Source organism: Symphalangus syndactylus, chromosome 5, assembly GCF_028878055.3.
Source record: "Symphalangus syndactylus isolate Jambi chromosome 5, NHGRI_mSymSyn1-v2.1_pri, whole genome shotgun sequence".
Lineage (NCBI taxonomy): Eukaryota > Metazoa > Chordata > Mammalia > Primates > Hylobatidae > Symphalangus > Symphalangus syndactylus.
This window is the reverse complement of record NC_072427.2, coordinates 117,852,281-117,869,557: the sequence shown is the minus strand read 5'-3', so window position 1 is coordinate 117,869,557 and position 17,277 is coordinate 117,852,281. Positions and strand designations below refer to the sequence as shown.

General features: G+C 37.8%; 1 long non-coding RNA gene across 1 annotated transcript in view; it reads right to left on the bottom strand.

The window, feature by feature from the left end:
- LOC134736660 (uncharacterized) overlaps nucleotides 1-17,066 on the bottom strand; it is a 58,656-nt gene extending 41,590 nt beyond the window's left edge. The window contains exon 1 of the long non-coding RNA XR_010120817.1: nucleotides 16,424-17,066. This is a non-coding gene — a long non-coding RNA (uncharacterized lncRNA). The remainder of the gene's footprint in view (nucleotides 1-16,423) is intronic.
- Nucleotides 17,067-17,277: the final 211 nt, after the last annotated feature.

The window sequence follows — 17,277 nt, the reverse complement described above, 5'->3', positions numbered from 1 at the left end:
GCCAACACTCAAATTCAGAAAATACGGAGACCACCAAAAAGATACTCCTTGAGCAACCCCAAGACACCTAATCGTCAGATTCACCAAGATTGAAATGAAGGAAAAATGTTAAGGGCAGCCAGAGAGAAAGGTCGGGTTATCCACAAAGGGAAGTCCGTCAGACTAACAGCGGATCTCTCTGCAGAAACCCTACAAGCCAGAAGAGAATGAGAGCCAATATTCAACATTCTTAAAGAAAAGAATTTTCAATCTGGAATGTCATATCCAGCCATTCTAAGTTTCATAAGCAAAGGAGAAATAAAATCCTTTACAGACAAGCAAATGCTGAGAGATTTTGTCACCAAAAGGCCTGCCTTACAAGAGCTCCTGAAGGAAGCACTAAACATGGAAAGGAAAAACCAGTACCAGCCACTGCAAAAACATACCAAATTCTAAGGAACATCGACACTATGAAGAAACTGCATCAACTAATGGGCAAAATAACCAGCAAACATCATAATCACAGGATCAAATTCACACATAACAATGTTAACTTTCAATGTAAACAGGCTAAATGCCCCAATTAAAAGACACAGACTGGCAAACTGGATAAAGAGTCAAGATCCATCGGTGTGCTGTATTCAGGAGACCAATCTCGTGTGCAAAGACATACATAGGCTCAAAATAAAGAGATGGAAGGATATTTACCAAGCAAATGGAAAGCAAAAAAAGAAGTGGCTGCAATCCTACTCTCTGATAAAACAGACTTTGAACTAACAAAGATCAAAAAAGACAAAGAAGGGCATTACATAATGGTAAAGGGACCAATGCAACAAGAAGAGCTAACTCTCCTAAGTATATAAGCACCCAGTACAGGAGCACCCAGATTCATAAAGCAAGTCCTTAGACACCTACAAAGAGACTTAGACTAACACATAACAATAGTGGGAGACTTTAATACCCCACTGTCAATGTTAGATCAACAAGACAGAAAATTAACAAGGATATCCAGGACTTGAACTCAGCTCTGGACCAAGCAGACCTAATAGACATCTACAGAACTCTCCACCCCAAATCGACAGAATATACATTCTTCTCAGCACCACATCTCACTTATTCTAAAATTGACCACATCGCATTTATTCTAAAATTGACCACGTAATTGGAAGTAAAACACTCCTCAGCAAATGAAAAAGAATGGAAATCCTAACAAATAGTCTCTCAAACCACAGTGCAATCAAATTAGAACTCAGGATTAAGAAACTCACTCAAAACCGCACTTCTACATGGAAAGTGAACAACCTGCTCCTGAATGACTACTGGATACATAACAAAATTAAGGCAGAAATAAGTAAGTTCTTCAAAACCAATGAGAACAAAGACACAGCATACCAGAATCTCTGGGACACAGCTAAAGCAGTGTTTAAAGGGAAATTTATAGCACTAAATGCCAACAGGAGAAAGCAAGAAAGATTTGAAATCGACAACCTAACATCACAATTAAAAGAACTGGAGAATCAAGAGCAAACACATTCAAAAGCTAGCAGAAAACAAGAAATAACTAAGATCAGAGCAGAACTGAAGGAGATGGAGACATGAAAAAACCCTTCAAAATATCAACGAATCCAGGAGCTGGTTTTTGAAAAGATTAACAAAATAGATAGACTGCTAGCCGGACTAATAAAGAATAAAAGAGAGAAGAATCAAATAGAAAAAATAAAAAATGATAAAGGGGATGTTACCACTGATCCCTCAGAAATACAAACTATCAGAGAATACTATAAACACCTATTTGCCAATAAACTAGAAAATCTAGAAGAAATCAATTCCTGGACACATACACCCTCCCAAGACTCAACCAGGAAAAGGTTGAATCCCTGAATAGGCCAATAACAAGTTCTGAAATTGAGGCAGTAATTAACAGCCTACCAACAAAGAAAAGCCCAGTACCAGATGGATTCACAGCTAAATTCTACCAGAGGTACAAAGAGGAGCTGGTACCATTCCTTCTGAAACTATTCCAAAAAATAAAAGAAGAGGGACTCCTCCCTAACTCATTTTATGAGGCCAGCATCATCCAGATACCAAAACCTGGCAAAGATACAACAAAAAAAGAAAATTTCATGCCAATATCCCTGATGAACATTGATGCAAAAATCCTCAATAAAATACTGGCAAATCGAATCCAGCACCACATCAAAAAGCTTATCCACCATGATGAAGCCATCATCATTCCTGCAATGCAAAGCTGGTTCAACTTAATAAACATAATCACCACACAAACATAAACATCATCAATAAACAAATCAATAAACATAATCCACCACACAAACAGAATCAATGAAAAAAACCACACGATTATCTCAGTAGATGCAGAAAAGGCCTTTGATAAAATTCAACACCCTTCATGCTAAAAACTATCAATAAACTAGGTATTGATGGAATGTATCTCAAAATAATAAGAGCTATGTATGACAAACACACAGCCAATATCAAACTGAATGGGCAAAAACTGAAGCATTCCCTTCAAAAACCAGCACAAGGATGCCCTCTCTCACCACTCCTATTCAACATAGTATTGGAAGTTCTGGCCAGGACAATCAGGCAAGAGAAAGAAATAAATGGTATTCAAACAGGAAGAGAGGAAGTCAAATTGTCTCTGTTTGCAGATGACACGATTCTATATTTATAAAACCCCATCATCTCAGCCAAAAATCTCCTTAAGCTGATAAGCAACTTCAGCAAAGTCTCAGGATACAGAATCTATGTGCGAAAATAACAAGCACTCCAATACACCAATAATAGACAGAGAGCCAAATCATAAGGAAACTCCCATTCACAATTGCTGAAAAGAGAATAGAATACCTAAGAATACAACTTACAAGGGATGTAAAGGACCTTTTCAAGGAGAACTACAAACCACTGCTCAAGGAAATAAGAGAGGACACAAACAAATGGAAGAACATACCATGCTCATGGACAGGAAGAATCAATATCGTGAAAATGACCACACTGCCCAAAGTAATTTATAGATTCAATGCTATTCCCATCAAGCTACCACTGACTTTCTTCACAGAATTAGAAAAAATTACTTTAAATTTCATGTGGAACCAAAAAAAAGCCACATAGCCAAGACAATCCTAAGCAAAAAGAACAAAGTTGGAGGCATCACACTACCTGACTTCAAACTTTACTACATGGCTACAGTAACCAAAACAGCATGTACTGGTACCAGCCAGGAGCGGTGGCTCACACCTGTAATCCCAGCACTTTGGGAGGCCAAGGCAGGCCAATCACAAGGTCAGGAGTTCGAAACCCGCCTGACCAACATGGTGAAACCCCATCTCTACTAAAAATACAAAAATTAGCTGGACATGGTGGTGCGTGCCTGTAATCCCAGCTACTCGGGAGGCTGAGGCAGGAGAATCACCTGAACTTGGGAGGCGAAGGTTGCAGTGAGTCGAGATCACACCACTGCACTCCAGCCTGAGCAACAGAGTGAGACTCCATCTCAAAAAAATAATAATAATAAAATAAACATATATAAATACATAAATAAAACAGCATGTACTGATACCAAAACAGATATATAGACCAATGAAACAGAAAAGAGGCCTCAAAAATAATGCCACACATCTATAACCATCTGATCTTTGACAAACCTGACAAAAATAAGCCATGGGGAAAGGATTTCCTATTTAATAAATGGTGTTGGGAAAACTGGCTAGCCATGTGCAGAAAACAGACACTGGACCCCTTCCTTACACCTTATACAAAAATTAACGCAAGATGGATTAAAGACTTAAATATAAAACCTAAAACCATAAAAACCCTAGAAGAAAACCTAGACAATACCATTCAGGACATAGGCATGGGCAAGGACTTCATCTCTAAAACACTAAAAGCAATGGCAACAAAAGCCAGAATTGACAAATGGGATCTAATTAAACTAAAGAGCTTCTGCACAGCAAGAGAAACTATCATCAGAGTGAATAGGCAACAGACAGAATGGGAGAAAATTTTTGCAATCTATCCATCTGACAAAGGGCTAATATCCAGAATCTACAAGGAACTTAAACAAATTTACAAAAAAAAAAAACCCATCAAAAAGTGGGTGAAGGGTATAAACAGACACTTCTCGAAATTATGCAGCCAACAGTCATATGAAAAAAAGCTCATCATCACAGGTCATTAGAGAAATGCAAATCAAAACCACAGTGAGATACCATCTCATGCCAGTTAGAATGGCCATCATTAAAAAGGCAGGAAACAACAGGTGCTGAAGAGGATATGGAGAAATAGGAACGCTTTTACACTGTTGGTGGGAATGTAAATTCGTTCAACCATGTGGAAGACAGTGTGGCGATTCCTCAAGGATCTAGAAGCAGAAATACCATTTGACTCAGTCATCCCATTACTGGGTATATGCCCAAAGAATAATAAATCATTCTACCATAAAGACACATGCACACATGTTTATTGCAGCACTGTTCACAATAGCACAGACTTGGAACCAACCCAAATGCCCATTAATGATAGAATCGATGAAGAAAACATGGCACATATATACCATGGAATACTATGCAGCCATAAATAATGAGTTCATGTCCTTTGCAGGGACATGGATGAAGCTGGAAACCATCATTCTCAGCAAACTAACACAGAAACAGAAAACCAAACACCGCATGTTCTCACTCAGAAGTGGGAGCTGAACAACGAGAACACATGGACACGGGGAGGGGAACATCACACACAGGGGCCTATTTTGGGGTTGGGGGGGTAGAGGAGGGATAGCATTAGGAGAAATATCTATTTTAGATGACAGGTTGATAGGTGCAGCAAACCACCATGGCACGTGTGTACCTATATAACAAACCTGCATGTTCTGCACATGTATCCAAGAACTTAAATTATATTTAAAATAAAAGGTGAATCATAGGAAGAAAACAAAAATATTGCTATCAAGAAAATAAAAATCATCGACAAAGATAGCAACTGAATTAAAAATATTGAAGCAAGTACCTCCTTAAAAATACCTCAACATAGATGAGTAACTGCTATGGAACTACGTCAAAGACAAAAGCAAAAGAAAAAACACATGCTTAGTTCAAACTAACGGGGGAAAGAAAACTAAAACCATCACAGAGATGAAAATCACATTGAAAAAGACACAAGGCAGGGTCGATACTACTAAAAACAATACCGGAGAATTGAGAAAATATCTGAAGGTATAAAACTCACTGTATAAAAGACTACAGACAAATTCAGAATACTCTAATATTATAATTACGGTAGGTAAACCATTTATACTCTAACTAGGAAGACTAAAAGACAAAACTATTAAAGACGATAATAACTACAATAATTTGTTAATAGATAGGAAATACAAAAAGATGTAAATTGAAACATCAAAAAGTCAAACAGTAGTGGAGGAAATGGTGTTCAAGTGTAAAGTTTGTTTTTTATACTTTTCTTTGCAATTGAAGTGGAGTTGTTATTAGTTTAAAATAACCTAAGATATATTTTGTAAGTCTCACAGTAACTAACCATAAAGCAAAAACCTATAATAGATACACTAAAAATGAATAGCACAGAATCAAAACATACTACTAGAAAAACATCACTTACCCATAAATTAAGAGTAAAAGAAGAATAACGAAAAAAAGGATCTACAAAACAACCAGAAAACAAGTAGCAAAATGGCAATACTAAACACTTACCTATAAATAACCTTAAATGTGAATGGATTAAATTATCTATTTAAAAGACAGAAAGTAGGACAACAGATGAAAAAGCCCCAACTATATACTGTCTACAAGAAACTCACTTAACCTATAAAGAAACACACAGACTGAAAGTGAAAAGATGGAAAAAGATATTCCATGTAAATGGAAACCAAAAAAGAAAAGTAGCTATAATCGGATAAAATAGACTTTAAGTATTTAAAAAAAAAAAAGGCAAAAAGGCCACCGTGTATTGATTGAAGGATCATCATAGCAAGAGGATATGACAATTATAAATACGCATGCACCAGACAGTGGGGCACTCAATCACATAAAGTAAATATTAATAGACCTAAAGAGAAAGATCGAGTATCATACAATAATAGTAGGGGACTTCAACACTCCACTTTCAGCAATAGACAAATAATTCAAAGAGAAAATCAACAAAGAAACATTAAACTCCACTCTAAATCAAATGGACTTAACATTTATAAAACATTGTACCCAATAGCTACAGAATAGACAGTTTTCTCAACAGCACATGGATTTTCCAGAAAAGACCATGCTAGTTCATAAGTCTTCACAAATTTTTAAAAATCAAGATTATAACAAGAACATTTTATAACACAATGGAATAAAATTAGAAATCAATATCAAAAGGAAATGGGAAACTACAAATTCATGGAAATTAAACTACATGCTCCTGAACAACAAATGGGTCATCAAGAAATTAAAAAGGAAATTTAAAAATTATTGGAGACAAATAAAAATAACATACCCAAACCTATGGGATACAATAAAAGCAGTTCTTATAGGGGAAGATTATAGTGATAAATGCCTACATCAAGAAGTAGAAAGATATCAAATAAACTATATAACATTGCACGTCAAGGAACTAAAAAACCAAGGACAAACTAAATCCAAAATAGCAGAAAGAAATAATGAATATCAGACCCAAAATAAGCAAAATGGAGATTTAAAAAATATTATAAAAGATGAACAAACCCATGAGTTGGCTTTTTTTTAAAAGATCAAAAGTCAACAAACCTTTTAGCTCTACTAGGAAAAAAAGAAAGAAGACTCAAATAAAATCAAATGAAAAAGAATATATTACAAATGATACCAGAGAAATCCAAAAGATCACAAGAGACTATTATCAACAACCATATGCCCATGAATCTAATAAAAGAAACAGGTAACTTCCTGGACACATACAACCTACCAAGCCTGAAATGAAGAAATAGAAAACCTGAACTGACCGATAATGTGTAACAGGACTGAAGCAGTCATAAAAAGTTTCCCGTCAAGGAAGAACCTAGGATCTGATGGCTTCACTGTTGAATTCATTTGAAAAGTAACACCAATTCTCTTCAAACTATTGCAGAAAATTGAAATGGGGGAATATTTTTGCACTCATTTTAAAAGGTCAGCGTTACCCTGATTCCAAAACCAGACAAGGATATAACAACAACAAAACAAAGCTACAGGCCAATATCCCTGATGAAAACAGATACAAAGATTCTCAAGACAAAAAACAAAATCCAACAGTACATTAAAAAGTTCACTATGATCAAGTTGGACGCATCCCAGGGACACAAAAATGGTTTAACATTCACAAACTAATAAATGTGAAATACCACATTAACAGGAAGACAAATGAAAACAATACAATTTTAATACATGCTGAAAAAGCATTGGATAAAATTCAGCATCCCTTGATGATAAAAAATTCTCAACAAATTGGGGATAGAAGAAACAAACCTCGATTAGGAGATCGTGGCAGACGGGAGGCAGGACTAGATTGCAGCTGCAGACAGAGCAGCAGCCGACAGCTCGCATTGTGAATTTTAGCTCCAGATGGACTGCAAGAACAAACCAGCAATCCCGAGAGGATCCACAGACCCTCTGAAGGCAGTGGACTGCTTCTGCAGGACCCAGGAGACTCCCCAAAAAACTGTGTATGCCCCAACTGCAGAAGTGAGAAAGGGAGACCCTCCTCTTCCTAACACATACCTCCACTGGAGAAGCTGAATGTCTCTTTGAGGGAGAAGTTTCTGACTTTACCTGGAGCTGAGTCAGTGTGGAGAGCTGAGCGAAATACAGGGGTGGAGGAAGCAGCAGAAAGGCCCTGGGAGCTCACTGGGTACCCAAGCAGGCCATTCCTGCCTGGCACCACAGGGATACATCAAGAGGATGATCAGAGGAGGAGGGGGTAAAACTCCACAGGCAGAAGGAATTCTCTAGATGAACTTTGCAACGATTTGCATGGGGCATGAAGCCTCCTGGCTAGAACTTGGAGGAGGGAGCAAGCATCCAATGTGTTTCTTGAAAATGCTGCCATTATTCCTTTGCTCTATTTATTGCTTCTGAGAAGTCTAATAACAGTATAATAATCTTGGCTTTGTAAGTTACTTGATCTTTTTTCCTGGAAGCACTGAGAATTTTTTCTGAATCATTAAAGCCTAGTGGTATACTAGGATATGCTTGGAGCCAATTGATCATAGTAAATCTTCCAAGGTTCCCTATAGACCCATTAAATATGTAAAGTCATGCCTTCTGTTATTTCTGAAAAGTATTCTCGATTTGTAATTTCATTATTCCATTGTTTCTTCTGCCTCATAGACTCCAATTATACATTTATTCAATCTCCTTTTCCTGATTTCCATTTCAACCACTTTCTAAAACATTTCTATCTCATTTTCATTTTGTTGGTTGTTTTTGCTAGCTTTCTTCAATGCCACTTGTTAAATTTTTATTGAAATCAATTCTCTCTTGGACACCTTATCATTTAGACGTTTCTGATTTTTTTCTATATCAATTTCTTCCCTGAGTCCAATCAATTCTTATCTTGATTTCTATCCAGTTATTAATCTTTAGATTGCTGATTTGATTATTTTACATGTGTTATTTAAGAATATTTAATTTGGTTTGGAGTGCTGCGATATCATTTTTTTTCTGTTTAAGAGGTTGGTTTTCAGGAAATTTATCAATCTGTAAGTTTTAATTCTCATTTTCTGTTTTCTTCTTGGATAGTTTTGCATAGATAAGACTGTTTGCATTTCTGTATTGCATAGACATGGCTGGCATTTGGGGTGGCTTACACATGGCTACTTCAATAATTACCTTTTCTATCTGTGTGGCAGTTTCCTTAATTCATGGCTTTTCTGAGGAATCAGGGAAAATGATTTTTTGTCCTTTAAATTTTTAGTTTTCTTTTGTCTTGAAGGAGTCTAAATTTCCCATTCTTTTCTCTTTTCTGCTCAGTTCCTAAAGGGCAATTTCCCCTTCATTTGTATCCTCTTCCTGAAGTATTTCCCTTCCGAGATTTCTTCCTTAAGCCCTACCTATACTTTTAAATCCTTTCTCTCTGTCAGTGTTCTGATTTCCCAGGACTCTCTTTTATTATTGTCATGTTTCAGTGTAAACACCCAGAACTTTCTCTTTCTGGAAGTGGTTTTATATCAATATCCTCTTCCTTTTCCAATACAGTGTTTCTAGATAGTTCACCTTTCCACAAAGACCTGGGGCAGGAGCCTAAAATATGATTCTACTGTAAATTAGTGTTTATTTTTGTACTTATGGGTAACTTGCAGTTTTAATGTTCTGTCTTCCAGGTATTCTGAAGGTGTGTGGTTTTAACTGTATCTGCTTATTGACCTATGTAACTGGGGGACTGTGTAGGTATGGAGAGATTCAGATTTCCAACAGCTGTTACTACCTCAGCTACACCTACACTGACTTTTGGCAAGTATTGCCAGAAATTTATACTAGAGTGGCTAGCACTTCTGTTTGCTAAAATAGAAAAAAATAATGCTTGAATTGTAGGTATATTACTCGTAGCATTGCGTTCGTAATATTTCATACTCGTAGAAAGAGGCTGAAGCAAAGCCTATAGACATCTTCTAGGGTTTTCTGAAATTTTTAAAGTTTATTAAAACAGTATGAGGTTTAAAAGAAAAAAAACACTTTTGCCATTAGCTTAGAGTTGCCAACATGTTTAAGCTAAGATTTTAAAACAATCACTCTTATCACACTTTTTAATCCCAAAAGAGCAACAAAATATCAAAGAATAATCCTTAGAAGGAAAATGTTTTTCAAATGTCCTTAATATTTTTACCTCTACCTATGAATACTTTATCATAGATAACACTAATGTTGGACTGTATTTTGGAACCACTAGAGTATACATCTTTAATAAGGTAACTGAGACCCAGAAAGGCTAAGTAACTTACCCAAATTAATCTAAGAGCTATGACCAATCCAGGGTCTTTTCCAATGTATCATGCTGACTTTTATATGTTTTAGTAATAGCAGTGAAAACCTTTGACAAGGGCTACATGTTTGTATTTTGTTTTATTTGTTTCTGGTTCTTTTTTGGTTCCTCATCTGTATCATAAAACTATACTATGTTGACAAAACATTTGTTTATTTGCCCCATGAACACTATTGTATTACTGACAGTCTTACTGAAAAATTTCATGAGAAAAAATTTTCCTACTCTCCTCAGGACTTTTTTTTTTTTTTGAGACAAGATCTATGTTGTCCAAGCTAGAGTGTAGTGGCTATTTACAATCAGAGCCATAGTACACTGCAGCCTTGATCCTCTTGCTTCAGCCTCCCAAGTAGCTGAGGTTACAGGTAAGTGCCTTACTTTTCTCAGTTGTAACCAATGGGTTAGAACCATAAACTTGAAATTCTCAATGTAAAAAGGAAATTCTATCATTTTAATTTTCACAACACATTATAACACGGTATTTAACTTAAAGCGTATGAAAGATACTTGCACCAAGAGTTAGTACTAAGATGCCACTCTGAATTATTGATGTAACATTGCTATTTGTCAATGAGGAGTAAAAATATTAAGGTTTTTTTCTGTACTTTCTGCTTTGCCCTCTATTTTTTATAGGTATGCTTTATGTCTCATACTAAATCTGTGAGTATCAATTGTGCATTTTTCTATATTCATTATAGCCACTAGCACAGAGACTGACAATCAATTCACTCGTAAAAATCAATTAATTATTAAACTATGTAAGAAATAACATTGAGAGAAAAATAGACTACATTAGAATGAGTGGTGAATGCACCATCAGGTACAGAGGCAAATGGACACATAGCTGCCAACACACATTCAGCAGAGGGAAGAGAGGACTCCAGAGACTAGGATGAAGGCACTTCCCATCCTAGAAGAGCCACAAAGGCCCATGGAAAGATATACACAGGTAAATAACTAGGATTTGCAGAGGATCCATTAGAAAAAGGGTTGTTCCTCCATGGGGATGGTTAAGAGGTCACAGGCAAAGATCTAGCAGGACTTCATCTTAGTGAAGGCAGAGGGTTCAGCTCTGAGTACAGGGAGTGACAATCAGGGAGAAGGCAACTCCACACCAGGTAGGGACCCCGCCCTGGACACTGAGATCCAAGGAGGACAGGTGAGAGGCACAGTAAATCAGCAACCCCTTCTCCCTTCATGCTTTCCTCCTCTTCCCTATCAATCTCATTTAAGCCTTTTTTCTCCTGCCCTAAACTTTTATTTTCAGACTCTTCTAAATTTTCTCCAAACCTCTCATTCTCACACAACTGTGTGGTCCCTTTTTTTTTGTTCTCTGCCTTGTCAGCCTCTAAATATTTAAGCTTACATCACAATCTGAATACTATTTATATTTTATCCTACCTACATATAGGAGAAAAAGCAAGCAATAAAGGAGATACACACAAAAGTAGCTAGGCATGGTGGCTCACACTTGTAGTCCCAACATTTTGGGAGGCTGAGGCAAGAGGATTGCTTGAGCCCAGGAGGTTTAGGCTGCAATGAGCTATGATTGCACAACTGCACTCCAGCCTGGGCAACAGAGTGAGACCCTGTTCCTAAAAACTAAAAATAAATTTGTAAAAGAGACACTTAGGAAAAGTACAAGCTACAAAGAACCACAATGTTGCTGAGAAAAACACTCAAAACTTTTAACAGATTAAAAATTCAACCTATAACTTCCATGTAAATAACCTCAGAAATTACAGAAGAAACATTACAATTGAGAGCACAAAAACATAAAGGATAAGAAAATGCTATGAAAAATTATACGCCAACAAATTGGATAATCTAGAAAAAAATGGATAAATTCCTAAGACATATAATAACCTACCAAGATTGAAACAGAAAGAAAATCTGAACAGACTGGTAATGAGTATGAAAATTGAATCAGTAATATAGACTCCCATTAAGAAAAGGCTATGACCAGACAGCTTCACTGCTAAAGTCTACAAATATTTAAATAAGAACTAATACTAATTATTCTCAAACTCTTTCAAAAAACTGAAGAGGGGGAAATACTTTCAAATTCATTGTAGGAGGGCAGCATTACCTTACACCAAAGCCAGATGAGGATACTAAAAGAATGGAAAACTACAGATAAATATCCCTGATTAACACAGATGCAAAAGTCCTCAGCAAAATACCAGCAAATCAAATTCAACAACAGATTAAAATGATCATACAGTGTAATCAAATGGCATTTATCTCCGGGATGCAAGGATGGATCAACATACTCAAATCTATACATGTGATTATCACTCTAACAAAATGAGGGATACAAATTATGATCATCTCAATAGATGAGGAAAATCTTTGACAAAATTCAACACTTTTTCATGATAGAAACTCTCAATTGATTAGATATAGAGGGAAAGTACCTCAGCATAATAAAAGGCCACATATGACCAACTCCTGGCTAACATTCTTAAACGTGAAAAGTTGAGAGCCTTTCCTCTAAGATCAGGAAACAGACAAGGATGCCCTGTATCATCTCTTCTTTTTAACATAGTACTAGAAGTCCTGTTCAGAGCAATCAGGCAATAGAACCAAGAAGATGCATCCAAATTGGAAACTAAGTAGTTGAACTGTCACTAGTTGCTGATAACATTTTATATACAGAAAACTCTAAAGACTTTGCCAAAACAAAACCTGTTGGAACTGATAAAGTCACTAAGATACAAAATCAACATAGAAAAATCAGTAGCATTTCTATACACTAACAACAAACTATCTGGAGGAAAAAACAAAAGGAAATCTTATTTATAAAAGCCTCAGAAAATTCACAGGAGAAAATTTAATCAGGAGGGTAAAGATCTCTATACTAAAAACTATAAAATATTGAGCAAATAAATTGAAGATTACACAAATACATGGAAAGATATTCTTCATGGATTGGAAGAATCAATATTGTTAAAGTGTCCATACTGGCCAAAGCGATCTACAGATTCAACACAATTCCCATCAAAATTCTAATGGCCTTACCCTCAGAATTTTTTTTAATTCTGAAAGTCTTATAGAACCACATAAGACTGCATAGCCAAAGCAATCTTGAGTAAAAAGGAACAAAGCTGAAAGCATGATGATAACGGATTTCAACGTATTTTCCAAGGTGATTGTAATCAAAACAGCATGAGTCTGGTACAAAAACAAAGATAGTAACAAATCAAACAGGACAGAAAGCTCACAAATAAACCCATGCATTTACAGTCAATTGATTTTTGACACAGGTACCAAGAATACAAATTGGGGGAAGGACAGTCTCTTCACTAAATGATGTTGGGAAAAGCAGATATCTACATGCAGGAGACTGAAACTGGACCCTTATCTTACACCATATTCAAAAATCAATTAAAAATAGATTAAAGTTTTAAATAACCTACCTGAAACTGTAAAACCACTAGAAGAAAACATGGAAGAAAAGGTCCACAACATGGGTCTGGGAAGTGAAACTTTGGGCATGACCTCAGAAGCACAGGCAACAAAAGCAAAAATAGATAAAAGGGATGGCATCAAACCAAAAATCCTCTGCAAAGGAAACAACAAAGTGAAGGGCCATACAACAGAATGGGAGAAAACATTTTCAAACTATTCATTCAACAAGGGACTAATCTCCAGAATATACAAGGAACTCAACAACTCACTAGCAAGAAAATAAATTACCTGATTTAAAAATGGGCAAAGGACCTAAACTGACATTTCTCAAAAGATATAAGTGGCCAACAGGTATATGAAACAATACTCAGGCTCATAATCCTCATGGAAATGCAAATTAAAACCACAATGAGAGGTCACCTGACACCTGTTAGAATAACTATCATCGGAAAGATAATGTGTTCATGAGGATGTGGAAAAAAGGGAACTCTCATACATTCTTGGTGGGAATGTAAAAAAAAAAAAACAAAAAAAAAAAATTAGTATAACCAGTATGGAAAATGGTATGGAGGCTCCTCGAAAAACTAAAAATAGAACCACCATATGATCTTGTAATCTCACTTCTGGGTATATATCCGAAGGAACTGAAATTAATATGTCAAAGAGATATCTGTACTCTCACGTTCATTGTAGCATTATTCACAATGGCCAAGCTATAGAATCAACACAAGTGTCCTTCAGTGGATTAATGGATAAAGAAAATGTGGTACATGCATGCAAGAGGATACTATTAATACGGCCTTTAAAGGGAAGGAAATCCTGTCACTTTCAACAACATAGATGAATCTGGAAGACATTATGCTAAGTGAAATAAGCCAGGCACAGAAAGACAGATATCACATGATTTCACCTTCATGTGGAATCTAAAAACGTTCAACTCACAAAAGTAGCATAGACTGATGGTTACCAGAGGTCAGCGGAGCTGAAAAAAGAAGGAATGGGGAATTGTTGATCAAAGTGTAGAAAGTTTCAGACAGAAAGAACAGGTTTTGAAATCTATTGCACAGAACAGTCACTATACTCAACAATAATGTACTAAATCAAATGTCTGACCCTAAGAAATCATAGGTAATCCAATTGATGAATGCTAATTCAGTTTATTTAATTATTCCACATTGTATGCATGTATCAAAACACTGCACTGCACCCCATAAATGTATATTTGTGAATTAACAATAACAATAATAAAAAAATTAAAAATTGAACCTAGGAATTCCAGGTCACTGAAGAAAATGACAGCTGTCTAGCTACCTGTTTTTCCACGTTTTCTCCAAAAGCAATACACAACAAGAAAGGGGAAATAAATCTCTACAAAAAAAATATACTGAGCATAATTTAAAGACAGAATGCTGATACTATAAACTAGCACTTAGAAAATAGAAAAATCATCAGATCTACACTATCTACACAATTTCTAATGTTCCCTCCCCACTCTTGCCTTTCCTTCAAACTCTGTGGTGAGCAAAGGTAGACTGAAAAAAACCTGCCAGGGATACAAAAGAGAGAAGCTAGCAAAAGGACATATAGTGGACCTAAAATCACCTGTAATAATAAAGCATCCTAGCCTTCACGTATACAAACAATAAACAGCAAACGTAATTACAAAGAAAATGTTGCTTACAATAGGGGCAAACACTACATGCTTAATAAATGTGCATATTTAGGCCAGGCACGGTGGCTCACGCCTGTAATCCCAGCACTTTGGGAGGCCGAGGTGGGCGGATCACAAGTTCAGGAGATCGAGACCATCCTGGCTAACATGGTGAAACCCCGTCTCTACTAAAAATACAAAAAATTAGCCAGGCGAGGTGGCGGCAGGCGCCTGTGGTCCCAGCTACTCAGGAGGCTGAGGCAGGAGAATGGCGTGAACCTGGGATGCAGAGCTTGTAGTGAGCTGAGACCCAGCCACTGCACTCCAGCCTGGGCAACAGAGTGAGACTCCAACTCAAAAAATAAAATATAAAAATGAAAAAATAAATGTGCATACTTAATATACAAAAATCTATGAGAATAATTGTTAAATACCTATTAAATACATAAAAATAGAGTTGAACAAATGGAAAGAAATTAGCCTGTTACCGGAAGTCTCTCTGGAAAGTAGAAGCCTGGGAGAAAACCAAACCAAACCCATCCTCCCATTGCCACCCAGAGATACTGTCAATGTTTTCAGCTCACAGGGGAAGTGTAGGCTTTTCCCACTGTCAATGTCTATGTTAAGGGAGTAAGGCAGCCTGAAACCTCTTGCTCCTAGGTCCCATAGTCCCCACTCCCCTTCCAGCTGGAAATTTATGCTGCAAACAGAGGAACCAGAAATGGAGTGAGAAAACTTACAGGACTGGGTTGTAAGATCAAAGGCCGGTCTTGCAGCAGTAATGACAGTTCCTAGGGGGATAAGGGGACTGTGACATCACTACATTCCACTCCTCCCAGGGGAGGGGACCACATCAGCGCGAGGCCCGAGTAACCACTCCACGATGGGGGATGGAAACACAGGGTTTTGACCCAGGTCCTCGGAGACGCCAGCCCAAGAAGTCCAGGGAGGTCGAGCTTGGGGCAGCAGGAGGGGAGGGCAGACTCTGCAGTAGGGAGCCCCAGGAGTCACCAGCCCAAAGTCACCCAGGGACAACTGGTGAGGGCGGGGCCTGGGACTGGGGGACCCAGGTCCTGGGAGACGCAAGCCCGAAGAGCCCAGGGAGATTGGGCTTGGGGCAGCAGGAGGTGAGGGCCGAGTATGGAGCAGGGAGCCCCAGGAGTCACCCACCCAAAGTCACCCTGGGGTGACTGGCAAGGGCAGGGACCAGGCTCCTTGCTGAAGGGGTGGGGATGACTGACAAGACTTTGGTCGGGGGAGCCCAGAGGTGCTGGGGTTGGGGGACCCTGTCTGGTATGCCTCAGGAGTGGTATGGACTCTGGCACCGGTCTTGTTGTCAGAGGGCATCTGTGGCTGGGTTAGGGTCCATGACCTGGTGTGTTTTACCTTTTTCTTGGCTGCGGCCAATTTCCCCTGTTGTGTTTTTTCTGACATCGTGGGGTGGGGAGGGAGGCGGGGTTGGGGCCACCTCAGCGAAATCCTAGTGAGCACTGCTGAATGCTTCCAGTCACCTACCAGGCAGCTGTGCGACTGAGCCACAGGAGGTGTAACCAGGGCCCCACTAGAATGCAGAATAGGGGCGTGGCCTTAATGCTCCAAGCCCATTGGTCAGTGACAAAGATGAAAGGGAAAGGAGGCGTGGCCAGGCAGCAGCATGTCCAGAGGGACCTGTGGCATCATAAGGAAAGCGGCCCATGCAACCGCTGTCCCCACCCACTCAGAGAGAGGGGAGGGGCCGCCCACTCTGGGAGAGGGGAGGGGCTGGCTTTTGCTTTAAAAGCTTTAAAACTGTAAAAAATAAACTTTAAAAAATATATGTGTGTATACTTTATATATATATGTGTGTCTGTGTGTGTGTATCTATGTGTTCCTCCAGAGCTGTCTTCATTATCCAGCTTCTATGCAAAGTCTATGAATTTGGCCTATATTTTTCATCTTCAAATGGAGCACAAGAATTACCAGTATTACCTTAACTGAGATATAGATCCTATAAAAATGGAAAATCCATAGCATGCTTGATGATTAATGAAGCCGACTTTAGCACCAACATTCCAATAAGACAAAATAAGCACAATGATTTCTCTTTTTTGGAAAAATGTTTGTCTTATTCTCCTACATTATTGTTAAGATTTCTTTTAAAAACAAGAAACATGTCTAATATCTTTAAAAACACAAAGCTTTTGGGCCAGGTGTGGTGGCTCACGCCTGTAATGCCATCACTTTGGAATGCTAAGGTGGGC